The 14,248-nt window shown below is 49.7% G+C and overlaps 1 protein-coding gene across 1 annotated transcript in view; it reads right to left on the bottom strand.

Moving 5' to 3' along the window:
* The window catches only part of arhgap27l (Rho GTPase activating protein 27, like), a 108,670-nt gene extending 95,426 nt beyond the window's left edge, over positions 1 to 13,244 (bottom strand). The window contains exon 1 of the mRNA XM_056287552.1: positions 13,124 to 13,244. The gene's annotated coding sequence lies outside the window, so the exon portion shown is untranslated. The remainder of the gene's footprint in view (positions 1 to 13,123) is intronic.
* Positions 13,245 to 14,248: the final 1,004 nt, after the last annotated feature.

A 14,248-nucleotide genomic window follows, 5' to 3' on the forward strand; every position in this document is an offset into this window, starting at 1 on the left:
CCACCACTCCGGTCTACACTAGAACCAACCTCATGATGACGTGAGGAGCACTGAGCCACCACCCCGGTCTACACTAGAACAGACCTCATGATGACGTGAGGAGCACTGAGCCACCACCCCGGTCTACACTAGAACCAAACTCATGATGACGTGAGGAGCACTGAGCCACCACCCCGGTCTACACTAGAACCAACCTCATGATGACATGAGGAGCACTGAGCCACCACCCCGGTCTACACTAGAACCAAACTCATGATGACATGAGGAGCACTGAGCCACCACCCCGGTCTACACTAGAACCAACCTCATGATGACGTGAGGAGCACTGAGCCACCACTCCGGTCTACACTAGAACCAACCTCATGATGACGTGAGGAGCACTGAGCCACCACCCCGGTCTACACTAGAACAGACCTCATGATGACGTGAGGAGCACTGAGCCACCACTCCGGTCTACACTAGAACCAATCTCATGGTGACGTGAGGAGCACTGAGCCACCACCCCGGTCTACACTAGACCCAACCTCATGATGACGTGAGGAGCACTGAGCCACCACCCCGGTCTACACTAGAACCAAACTCATGATGACGTGAGGAGCACTGAGCCACCACCCCGGTCTACACTAGAACCAACCTCATGATGACATGAGGAGCACTGAGCCACCACCCCTGTCTACACTAGAACCAAACTCATGATGACGTGAGGAGCACTGAGCCACCACCCCGGTCTACACTAGAACCAACCTCATGATGACGTGAGGAGCACTGAGCCACCACTCCGGTCTACACTAGAACCAACCTCATGATGACGTGAGGAGCACTGAGCCACCACCCCGGTCTACACTAGAACAGACCTCATGATGACGTGAGGAGCACTGAGCCACCACTCCGGTCTACACTAGAACCAGCCTCATGGTGACGTGAGGAGCACTGAGCCACCACCCCGGTCTACACTAGACCCAACCTCATGATGACGTGAGGAGCACTGAGCCACCACCCCGGTCTACACTAGAACCAACCTCATGATGACGTGAGGAGCACTGAGCCACCACCCCGGTCTACACTAGAACAGACCTCATGATGACGTGAGGAGCACTGAGCCACCACTCCGGTCTACACTAGAACCAACCTCATGATGACGTGAGGAGCACTGAGCCACCACCCCGGTCTACACTAGAACAGACCTCACGATGACGTGAGGAGCACTGAGCCACCACTCCGGTCTACACTAGAACCAACCTCATGATGACGTGAGGAGCACTGAGCCACCACTCCGGTCTACACTAGAACCAACCTCATGATGACGTGAGGAGCACTGAGCCACCACCACGGTCTACACTAGAACCAACCTCATGATGACGTGAGGAGCACTGAGCCACCACCCCGGTCTACACTAGAACAGACCTCATGATGACGTGAGGAGCACTGAGCCACCACTCCGGTCTACACTAGAACCAACCTCATGATGACGTGAGGAGCACTGAGCCACCACCCCGGTCTACACTAGAACAGACCTCACGACGACGTGAGGAGCACTGAGCCACCACTCCGGTCTACACTAGAACCAACCTCATGATGACGTGAGGAGCACTGAGCCACCACCCCGGTCTACACTAGAACAGACCTCATGATGACGTGAGGAGCACTGAGCCACCACTCCGGTCTACACTAGAACCAACCTCATGATGACGTGAGGAGCACTGAGCCACCACTCCGGTCTACACTAGAACCAAACTCATGATGACGTGAGGAGCACTGAGCCACCACCCCAGTCTACACTAGAACCAAACTCATGATGACGTGAGGAGCACTGAGCCACCACCCCGGTCTACACTAGACCCAACCTCATGATGACATGAGGAGCACTGAGCCACCACCCCGGTCTACACTAGACCCAACCTCATGATGACATGAGGAGCACTGAGCCACCACCCCGGTCTACACTAGAACAGACCTCATGATGACGTGAGGAGCACTGAGCCACCACCCCGGTCTACACTAGAACCAACCTCATGATGACGTGAGGAGCACTGAGCCACCACCCCGGTCTACACTAGACCCAACCTCATGATGACGTGAGGAGCACTGAGCCACCACCCCGGTCTACACTAGAACCAACCTCATGATGACGTGAGGAGCACTGAGCCACCACCCCGGTCTACACTAGAACCAAACTCATGATGACGTGAGGAGCACTGAGCCACCACCCCGGTCTACACTAGAACCAACCTCATGATGACGTGAGGAGCACTGAGCCACCACTCCGGTCTACACTAGAACCAACCTCATGATGACGTGAGGAGCACTGAGCCACAACCCCGGTCTACACTAGAACCAACCTCATGATGACGTGAGGAGCACTGAGCCACCACCCCGGTCTACACTAGAACCAACCTCATGATGACGTGAGGAGCACTGAGCCACCACCCTGGTCTACACTAGAACCAACCTCATGATGACGTGAGGAGCACTGAGCCACCACCCTGGTCTACACTAGAACCAACCTCATGATGACGTGAGGAGCACTGAGCCACCACCCTGGTCTACACTAGAACCAACCTCATGATGACGTGAGGAGCACTGAGCCACCACCCCAGTCTACACTAGAACCTCATAATGACATGAGGAGCACTGAGCCACCACCCCGGTCTACACTAGAACAGACCTCATGATGACGTGAGGAGCACTGAGCCATCACCCCGGTCTACACTAGAACAGACCTCATGATGACGTGAGGAGCACTGAGCCACCACCCCGGTCTACACTAGAACCAACCTCATGATGACATGAGGAGCACTGAGCCACCACCCCGGTCTACACTAGAACCAACCTCATGATGACGTGAGGAGCACTGAGCCACCACCCCGGTCTACACTTGAACCAACCTCATGATGACGTGAGGAGCACTGAGCCACCACCCCGGTCTACACTAGACCCAACCTCATGATGACGTGAGGAGCACTGAGCCACCACCCCGGTCTACAGTAGAACCAACCTCATGATGACGTGAGGAGCACTGAGCCACCACCCCGGTCTACACTAGAACCAACCTCATGATGACATGAGGAGCACTGAGCCACCACCCCGGTCTACACTAGAACCAACCTCATGATGACGTGAGGAGCACTGAGCCACCACCCCGGTCTACACTAGAACCAACCTCATGATGACGTGAGGAGCACTGAGCCACCACCCCGGTCTACACTAGAACCAACCTCATGATGACGTGAGGAGCACTGAGCCACCACCCCAGTCTACACTAGAACCTCATGATGACATAAGGCGCACTGAGCCACCACCCCGGTCTACACTAGAACCAACCTCATGATGACGTGAGGAGCACTGATCCACCACCCCAGTATACACTAGAACCAACCTCATGATGACGTGAGGAGCACTGAGCCACCACCCCGGTCTACACTAGAACCAACCTCATGATGACGTGAGGAGCACTGAGCCACCACCCCGGTCTACACTAGAACCAACCTCATGATGACGTGAGGAGCACTGAGCCACCACCCCGGTCTACACTAGAACCAACCTCATGAGGACGTGAGGAGCACTGAGCCACCACCCCGGTCTACACTAGAACAGACCTCATGATGACGTGAGGAGCACTGAGCCACCACCCCGGTCTACACTAGAACCAACCTCATGATGACATGAGGAGCACTGAGCCACCACCCCGGTCTACACTTGAACCAACCTCATGATGACGTGAGGAGCACTGAGCCACCACCCCGGTCTACACTAGAACCAACCTCATGATGACGTGAGGAGCACTGAGCCACCACCCCGGTCTACACTAGAACCAACCTCATGATGACGTGAGGAGCACTGAGCCACCACCCCAGTCTACACTAGAACCTCATGATGACATAAGGCGCACTGAGCCACCACCCCGGTCTACACTAGAACCAACCTCATGATGACGTGAGGAGCACTGAGCCACCACCCCAGTCTACACTAGAACCAACCTCATGATGACGTGAGGAGCACTGAGCCACCACCCCGGTCTACACTAGAACCAACCTCATGATGACGTGAGGAGCACTGAGCCACCACCCCGGTCTACACTAGAACCAACCTCATGATGACGTGAGGAGCACTGAGCCACCACCCCAGTCTACACTAGAACCAACCTCATGATGACGTGAGGAGCACTGAGCCACCACCCCGGTCTACACTAGAACCAACCTCATGATGACGTGAGGAGCACTGAGCCACCACTCCGGTCTACACTAGAACCAACCTCATGATGACGTGAGGAGCACTGAGCCACCACCCCGGTCTACACAAGAACCAACCTCATGATGACGTGAGGAGCACTGAGCCACCACCCCGGTCTACACTAGAACCAACCTCATGATGACGTGAGGAGCACTGAGCCACCACCCCGGTCTACACTAGAACCAACCTCATGATGACGTGAGGAGCACTGAGCCACCACCCCGGTCTACAGTAGAACCAACCTCATGATGACATGAGGCACTGAGCCACCACCCCGGTCTACACTAGAACCTCATGATGACGTGAGGAGTACATGATAACCCTGGGCCTCTGGAGTGTTACTGTCATACTGCTGCTAACACAACCCAACCCACATGCTGCTAACACAACCCTACCCACACGCTGCTAACACAACCCTAACCACACGCTGCTAACACAATCCTACCTACATGCTGCTAACACAACCCTACTCACATGCTAACACAACCCTGCCTACATGCTGCTAACACAACCCTACTGACATGCTAATACAACCCTACCCACATGTGGCTACATACTGCTAACACAACCCTACCCATATGCTGTCTACATGCTAACACAACCCCTACCCACATGCTAACACAACCCTACCCACATGCTGCCTACATGCTGCGAACCCAACCCTTCCCCACATGCTGTCTATCTGCTATCACAAACCTACCCACATGCTAACACAACCCTACCCACATGCTGCCTACATGCTGCGAACACAAACCTACCCACATGCTAACACAATCCTACCCACATGCTAACACAAACCTATCGACATGCAAACACAACCCAACCCACATGCTGCCTACATGCTGCAGGTTATCTGCACCATTTTAACCACACACTCTCACCGAAGGTGCTGCCGATTTCTGTGTCTTTGTGTGTGTGTGTGTGTGTGTGTGTGTGTGTGTGTGTGTGTGTGTGTGTGTGTGTGTGTGTGTGTGAACACCACAGGGCAACATTCCAGTCTACTTGGGATGGGTGTGTCAGAGAGAGAGAGGAGTGCCATGAGTCAGGCTGTACATTCCAGTGGCTGTGCGCGCGCGCGCACACACACACACACACACACACACACACACACACACACACACACACACACACACACACACACACACACACACACACACACACACACACACACACATTCACACCATGGATTGGAGACAGACTCACACCTGGTCTCTCCCTATCTGCATTGCTATGGCAACAAAAATGTTTTAACTCTAACCCTTCGTGATACTATGTGTGTGTGTGCGTGTGTGTGTGTGTGTGTGTGTGGGTCTATGTGTGTGTTAGCACCATGGTTAGCAGGTAGATAAAGGAACAGCATTGACGGCAGCCATTGTTGTAGTTTTACTGACAGTAACCTTCTCCTCCACCCCTATTGTTTCTACACAAAAGCAGGAAACTGTACACACACACACGCACACACACACACACACAGGAAGCTGTGCTGCGCCAGTGAATGTCTTCAGCAGCCTAAGGTCACATGACTGAAAACAATCTCAGTGTAAAAAAAAAAAACAGACCCAGACACATCCAACCCATTTTTACACACACACACACACACACACACACACACACACACACACACACACACACGCACACACACACACACACACACACACACACACACACACACACACACACTGCTCTGAGTAACCACAGAACATCACGTATGTAAAAACATAACTTTTCAGCCCACTTCGTGAATGGAATGAGCTGCCAGTCAGACAGGAAATGGCTTGATGACTGACAGTCAGACAGGAAGTTGCTTGATGACTGACAGTCAGATAGGAAGTGACTTGATGACTGACAGTCAGATAGGAAGTCTGACAGCTCATTCCATTCACCAAGTGGCTTTGTGACAGAGTGCACCCAATCAGGACATGAGCTGTGGGTTTGTCTCCTGTGACCTCTGAACCCCACAGCCTGGTGATCAGCTGGGGGATAACGTGGAAGTAAGCTGATGTGGTCCTCTAATATGATTCAAACTGACGCTGAACCAAGACACACACTCATCACTTAACTAACGATGTCAGCTCCACCTCACTAAGAGCCCCACTGTGGCAACGAGACTCGCATCTAGGGAGCAGGCATCCTTCGCTTTCCTTTAGTCGAACAAATAAAATTACATATCATTCCTTATATTAATGCATGTCCCATATGGCCCTCTCATATTCAGTCCCCCAATCCAGTCTCATATTCAGTCCCCCTATCCAGTCTCATGTTCAGTACTCCTATCCAATCTCATATTCAGTCCCCCTATCCAGTCTCATATTCAGTCCCCCAATCCAGTCTCATATTCAGTCCCCCTATCCAGTCTCATATTCAGTACCCCTATCCAGTCTCATATTCAGTCCCCCAATCCAGTCTCATATTCAGTTCCCCTATCCAGTCTCATATTCAGTCCCCCTATTAAGTCTCATATTCAGTCCCCCTATTCCATCTCATATTCAGTCCCCCTTTTCGGTCTCATAGTCAGTCCCCCTATTAAGTCTCATATTCAGTCCCCTTATCTAGTGTCTTATTCAGTTCCCCTATTAAGTCTAATATTCAGTCCTATATTCAGTCTCCCTATTAAGTCTCATATTCAGTCCCATATTCATTCCCCCTTTAAGTCTCATATTCAGTTCCATATTCAGTCCCCCTATTAAGTCTCATATTCAGTCCCATATTCATTCCCCCTATTAAGTCTCATATTCAGTGCCCCTACCCAGTCTCATATTCAGTCAGTTTTTTTTTTTTGGTACCACTGGGGAGTTGCACTTAGTTTCGTTGTACAGCTGTGCAATGACAAATAAAGTCATTCATTCATTCATCTTCAGCCGCTTCTCCGGGGTCGGGTGGCAGTGGCAGCAAGCTAAGTAGGACACTCCAGACATCTCTCTCCCCAGTAATGCCCTCCAGCTCCTCATGGGGGATCCCAAGGCATTCCCAGGCCAGATTGGACATGTTGTCCCCCCAGCGAGTTCTGTGTCTACCCCGGGGTCTCCTACCAGTTGGACGTGCCTGATAAACCTCCAATGGAAGGCGCCTAGGAGGTATCCTGATCAGATGCCCGAGCCACCTCAACTTTCTCCTTACGACGTGAAGCAGCAGCGGCTCTACTCCGAGCTCGATGCGGATGTCCGAACTCCTCACCCTATCTCTAAGGCTGAGCCCAGTCACCCTACAGAGGAAACTCATTTCAGCCGCTTGTATCCATGATCTCACCCTTTCAGTCACTACCCAAAGCTCATGACCATAGTTTTAGAGCTTTATGTTTTAGGGCTTTATGTTTTAGAGCTTTTTGATTTAGAGCTTTATGTTTTAGGGCTTTATGTTTCAGAGCTTTATGTTTTAGGGCTTTATGTTTAAGGCTTTATGTTTTAGAGCTTTATGTTTTAGGGCTTTATGGTTTAGAGCTTTATGTTTTAGAGCTTTATGTTTAAGAGCTTAATGTTTTAGGGCTTTATGTTTTAGAGCTTTATGTTTTAGAGCTTTATGTTTTAGGGCTTTATGTTTTAGAGCTTTTGTTTTCGAGCTTTATGTTTTAGAGCTTTATGTTTTAGGGCTTTATGTTTTAGGTCTTTATGTTTTAGGGCTTTATGTTTAAGAGCATTATGTTTTAGGGCTTTATGTTTTAGGGCTTTATGTTTTAGAGCTTTATGTTTTAGGGCTTTATGTTTTAGAGCTTTATGTTTTAGGGCTTTATGTTTTAGAGCTTTATGTTTTAGGCTTTATGTTTTAGGGCTTTATGTTTTATGCTTTATGTTTTAGAGCTTTATGTTTTAGGGCTTTATGTTTTAGGTCTTTATGTTTTAGGTCTTTATGTTTTAGAGCTTTATGTTTTAGGCTTTATGTTTTAGAGCTTTATGTTTTAGGGCTTTATGTTTTAGAGCTTTATGATTTAGGGCTTTATGTTTTAGGGCTTTATGTTTTAGAGCTTTATGTTTTAGGGCTTTATGTTTTAGAGCTTTATGATTTAGAGCTTTATGTTTTAGGGCTTTATGTTTTAGAGTTTTATGTTTTAGGCTTTATGTTTTAGGGCTTTATGTTTTAGAGCTTTATGTTTTAGAGCTTTATGTTTTAGAGCTTTATGTTTTAGGGCTTTATGTTTTAGAGCTTATGATTTAGAGCTTTATGTTTTATGGCTTTATGTTTTAGGGCTTTATGTTTTAGAGCTTTATGTTTTAGGGTTTCCTCGTCACCACAAGGGAAAGAATGACTGGTAAGTTGAGAGCTTTGTCTTCCGGCAAAGCTCTCAATTTACCAGTCAATCTTACTGTGGACTAGATGAGTATATGTCAGTATAAAAAAAGAGAAACAGTTAAAAAAATACCAGCTATTGCTTCATGGTGAGAAGGGACACCTGCAGGATCTGTGTTGGACTTAGAAGGTGATCTGTAGCATTGTGAATGTAAATGTGCCTGTGTCAAATCTTTTATAAATTCAGTCCAAGTTGTCGAATCAAGCCAGAATTTCCTCATTTGATTAAGTTTGGTCTTAGCCCCAAGATATGGACCAAACACAGACACACATACACACACACCGAGTCACAAAAATGCGGCATCAACAAAAACATACCAGAAATAGCATGAAATCCCGCCTGTTTTCCTTCCACATGCCAGTCATCCCTCTCTCTCCCCGTCTCTGACCACAACCCACCACTTCCCTCTGCAGTTCCCGACGTCCACACCCGAAACACAGACACCAACCGGCCAGCGAAAACACCTCAAACACAACAAGCATGCTCAAAACGACAATACAGCCTTCGTTTCTGTCGTACCAGTGTGGGTCCTGTGTAGCTGGTGGTGAGGTGAGTGTGGGCTGAGCCTCATTCCAAATGAATGAGAGTCAGCAGGGCTGTTGTGTCAGAAACAAACACAAGACCTGGTGGGACCTGAGTTGTACTCATGGATGTAGTACTATGTGTTGGTGAAGGTCTTGTACCAGTTTGTTCTGTCATATCTGCTGGTTAGACACAACAACTTCACTTCTTCTAACTCAACACTACCTGCCTTCTTCCTCCTCATCTTGCTGCTGTGATGAAGATGGAAACACTATGCACCCTGTCATTTTACCTGCCAAAGTCCCACCAGACACCAGCCATCCTTATCACACACCGCTGCAGTCTGCAGGACCTGGTGTTCATGGGTTAGCTGTGTCTTTAAGAAATTAAAAGACAGGGGTATCAAAAAGGACATTTGCTCTCATGTGAATCTTGGATTACACCGGTCAGGAGGTCCTGGTTTCGTTAGCTAGCCTCTGGTATTATTTCTTATTAACATTTGACTTTTTTTTTCCTAACCAGCCGACTGTTCAGATAAGAAACGTATCTGGAGCCCCACCAGTCAGGCTGAACGGCTGCAGTTTGGATGTCTGTCTTCTAAAATGTGCTGAATATACACAGTGACTTCCTGATGGACTCAAACCTGAACACAAAATACTACCTCTCACCTCTTCATCTGATTTGCTGGATCCATAACATGAACTTTACATTCAGTGCAACACTTTAAGACATTGTTAAAGCAGGACACACACTTCTGTACTGAGCATGTTCACAACCCACAGTAGGATACACATTTCTGTACTGAGTATGTTCACAACCCACAGTAGGATACACACTTCTGTACTAAGCATGCTCACAACCCACACCATGACACACACTTCTGTACTAAGCATGCTCTCAACCCACAGCAGGACACACACTTCTGTACTAAGCATGCTCACAACCGACAGCAGGACACACACTTCTGTACTAAGCATGCTCACAACCGACAGTAGGATACAAACTTCTGTACTGAGCATGCTCACAAACCACAGCAGGACACATTCTTCTGTACTGAGCATGCTCACAACCCACAGCAGGACACACACTTCTGTACTAAGCATGCTCACAACCGACTGCAGGACACACACTTCTGTACTAAGCATGCTCACAACCGACAGTAGGATACAAACTTCTGTACTGAGCATGCTCACAAACCACAGCAGGACACATTCTTCTGTACTGAGCATGCTCACAACCCACAGCAGGACACACAGTTCTGTACTGAGCATGCTCACAACCCATAGCGGGACACACAGTTCTGTACTGAGCATGCTCACAACTGACAGTAGGATACAAACTTCTGTACTGAGCATGCTCACAACCGACAGTAGGATACAAACTTCTGTACTGAGCATGCTCACAAACCACAGCAGGACACATTCTTCTGTACTGAGCATGCTCACAACCCACAGCAGGACACACAGTTCTGTACTAAGCATGCTCACAACCGACAGTAGGATACAAACTTCTGTACTGAGCATGCTCACAAACCACAGCAGGACACATTCTTCTGTACTGAGCATGCTCACAAACCACAGCAGGACACATTATTCTGTACTAAGCATGCTCACAACCGACAGTAGGATACAAACTTCTGTACTAAGCATGCTCACAACCGACAGTAGGATACAAACTTCTGTACTGAGCATGCTCACAAACCACAGCAGGACACACAGCTTTGTGTACCCATCATCATCAACATCATCATCATCAACTGTGTACTGCAGGTAGCCTCCCTCACCCCACTCCGCTACAGTGTGGTGTTACATCCTGCTGTCCGGTTGTGTTGTGTTGTTGTATTGTGTTGTTGTGAGTCTTGTAGGCTGTTGTGTTGTTTGTGTGTTGACGTGTGTTGTGTACATCAACCTGGTTGTCACAGCTTCCTGCTACCCTGTGATCCAGACTTCACACCAGATGCTGACTGACAGCTTCTGACGTGGACTAACTCTGCAACCGACTCTTTCAGTGGACATTCTGAGAGGGGACACTCTGTAAAGAGGACAGTATTTTACCTGTGTCCTCAGACATTCTGACAGGGGACACTCTGTAAAGAGGACACTATTTTACCTGTGTCCTCAGACATTCTGACAGGGGACACTCTGTAAAGAGGACAGTATTTTACCTGTGTCCTCAGACATTCTGACAGGGGACACTCTGTAAAGAGGACAGTATTTTACCTGTGTCCTCAGACATTCTGAGAGGGGACACTCTGTAAAGAGGACAGTATTTTACCTGTGTCCTCAGACATTCTGACAGGGGACACTCTGTAAAGAGGACAGTATTTTACCTGTGTCCTCAGACATTCTGAGAGGGGACACTCTGTAAAGAGGACAGTATTTTACCTGTGTCCTCAGACATTCTGAGAGGGGACACTCTGTAAAGAGGACAGTATTTTACCTGTGTCCTCAGACATTCTGACAGGGGACACTCTGTAAAGAGGACAGTATTTTACCTGTGTCCTCAGACATTCTGAGAGGGGACACTCTGTAAAGAGGACAGTATTTTACCTGTGTCCTCAGACATTCTGAGAGGGGACACTCTGTAAAGAGGACACTATTTTACCTGTGTCCTCAGACATTCTGAGAGGGGACACTCTGTAAAGAGGACAGTATTTTACCTGTGTCCTCAGACATTCTGACAGGGGACACTCTGTAAAGAGGACAGTATTTTACCTGTGTCCTCAGACATTCTGACAGGGGACACTCTGTAAAGAGGACAGTATTTTACCTGTGTCCTCAGACATTCTGAGAGGGGACACTCTGTAAAGAGGACAGTATTTTACCTGTGTCCTCAGACATTCTGAGAGGGGACACTCTGTAAAGAGGACAGTATTTTACCTGTGTCCTCAGACATTCTGACAGGGGACACTCTGTAAAGAGGACAGTATTTTACCTGTGTCCTCAGACATAGCTGCCAGAGGGCTTAACTGACAGGACTTCTGTCCTGCCACACTAACAGACACAAATATGTAGATTCACACCAACAGGATGAAGGCTGGAAGACCGTCTGTCTTCTCAAGGTTTCAGAAGAGAAAACACACACACACACACACAGACACACACACAGACACACACACACACACACACACACAGACACACAAACACAGACAGACAGACAAACGAAAGAGCAAAACATGAAACCTTCAGCGCGCCACACCCTGCCAGTAACACTCATCAATAAAACCTGCAAATGTTTAACTCTTCAGTCTTCCTGCAGGCCACGCTCAGCCACTTAATGAACCCCGAGAGACAGACAGGCAGGCAGGCAGGGAGGCAGACAGACGGACAGACGGGCAGACAGACAGACAGACAGACGGGCAGGCAGGCGGACAGGCAGGCACACAGACGGGCAGGCAGGTGGATAGGCAGGTGGACAGGCAGGCAGGCAGACAGAAAGACGGGCAGGCAGGCAGGCAGGCAGACAGACAAACGGGCAGGCAGGTGGACAGGCAGGTAGGCAGGCAGACAGACAGACAGGCAGACAGAAAGACGGGCAGGCAGGCAGGCAGGTGGACAGACAGGCAGGCAGGCAGACAGACAGGCAGGCAGACAGAAAGACGGGCAGACAGGCAGGCAGGCAGGCAGGCAGACAGGCAGACAGACAGGCAGGTGGACAGGCAGGCAGGCAGACAGACAGGCAGGCAGGCAGACAGACAGGCAGGTGGACAGGCAGGCAGGCAGACAGACAGGCAGGCAGGCAGACAGACAGGCAGGCAGGCAGGCAGGCAGACAGACAAACAGACAGACGGGCAGGCAGGTGGACAGGCAGGTAGGCAGGCAGGCAGGCAGGCAGGCAGGCAGACATGGTGGGTTTAGTCTCGGACATATGAATTTGGTTTATGTTGTGAGAATCATTGCAACATTTCTCCACACAGAATCATAAGCGGTATCATACACACAACACACACAACACACGCCACAGGACAGGAAACACACACAACACACACCGCAGGACAGGAAACACACACAACACACCACACACACAACACAACACAGGCCAGGCCAGGCCAGGCCAGGCCAGCAGTGTAAGAAGCTGTGTGATCTTTACCTGCAGTAGAAACCCAGTCCAACCATCCTGATGAGTCCCGCTGCTGTACTTCTCCCCTTCTGTCCCCCGCTGGCCCGTTCTGGCCCCTTCTGTCCCCCGCTGGCCCGTTCTGCCCCCTTCTGGCCCGTTCTGCCCCCTTCTGTCCGGACAGCGATGTGTTCCCCACCTCACAAATGGCTTCCCTCCCGCGTGCTCTCTCCCTCTCTCTCTCTCTCTCTCTCTCTCTGTCACTCTCCCTCTCTCTCTCTGTCGCTCTCCCTCTCTCTTTCTCTGTCGCTCTCTCGCTCTCCCTCTCTCTCTCTCTCTCTCTCTCTCTCTCTCTCTCTCTCTTTCTCTGTCGCTCTCTCTCTCTCTCTTGCTCTCCCTCTCGCTTTCTCTGTCGCTCTCTCTCTCTCTCTTGCTCTCCCTCTCGCTTTCTCTGTCGCTCTCTCTCTCTCTCTTGCTCTCCCTCTCTCTCTCCCTCTCTCTTTCTCTGTCGCTCTCCCTCTCTCTCTCTCTCTCTGTCGCTCTCCCTCTCTCCCTTTCTCTGTCGCTCTCCCTCTCACTCTCTCTCTCCCTCTCTCTCTCTCGCTCTCCCTCTCTCTCTCTGTCACTCTCCCTTTCTCTCTCCCTCTCTCTCTTTCTCTCTCGCTCTCCCTCTCTCTCTCTGTCACTCTCCCTCTCTCTCTCTGTCGCTCTCCCTCTCTCTTTCTCTCTCTCCCCCTCTCTCCCCCTCTCTCTCTCCCTCTCTCTCTGTCGCTTTACCTCTCTCTCTCTCTTTCTAACAGGAATTTAACCCTCTCTGAGCCGCCCACTGACTTCAGGAGGGCGTGCATGTTACTGTGTGTCTTTGTGTGATGGAAGAATATGGATATCTAGGTGTGTGTGTGTGTGTGTGTGTGTGTTTCTGCTAGTCTCAGCTTGTCTAGCTCTTCCGTCTCGGTTTATTTCCTGTTCTTGTTCTTGGGGTGCAGTGAAAAAGAGAGTGAGAGAGAGAGAGACTTTTTACTTTTAAAATAACTTTTGTTTACATCACAGTAAAAAGTCCAAGTAAGTAAGAGAGAGACAGCGACAGAGACAGACACAGAGAGAGAGACAGAGCCACAGGGAGACACAGAGAGAGAGACAAATACCGAAAGAGAGAGG

Source organism: Lampris incognitus, chromosome 10 (genome assembly GCF_029633865.1).
Source record: "Lampris incognitus isolate fLamInc1 chromosome 10, fLamInc1.hap2, whole genome shotgun sequence".
Taxonomy (NCBI): Eukaryota; Metazoa; Chordata; class Actinopteri; order Lampriformes; family Lampridae; genus Lampris; species Lampris incognitus.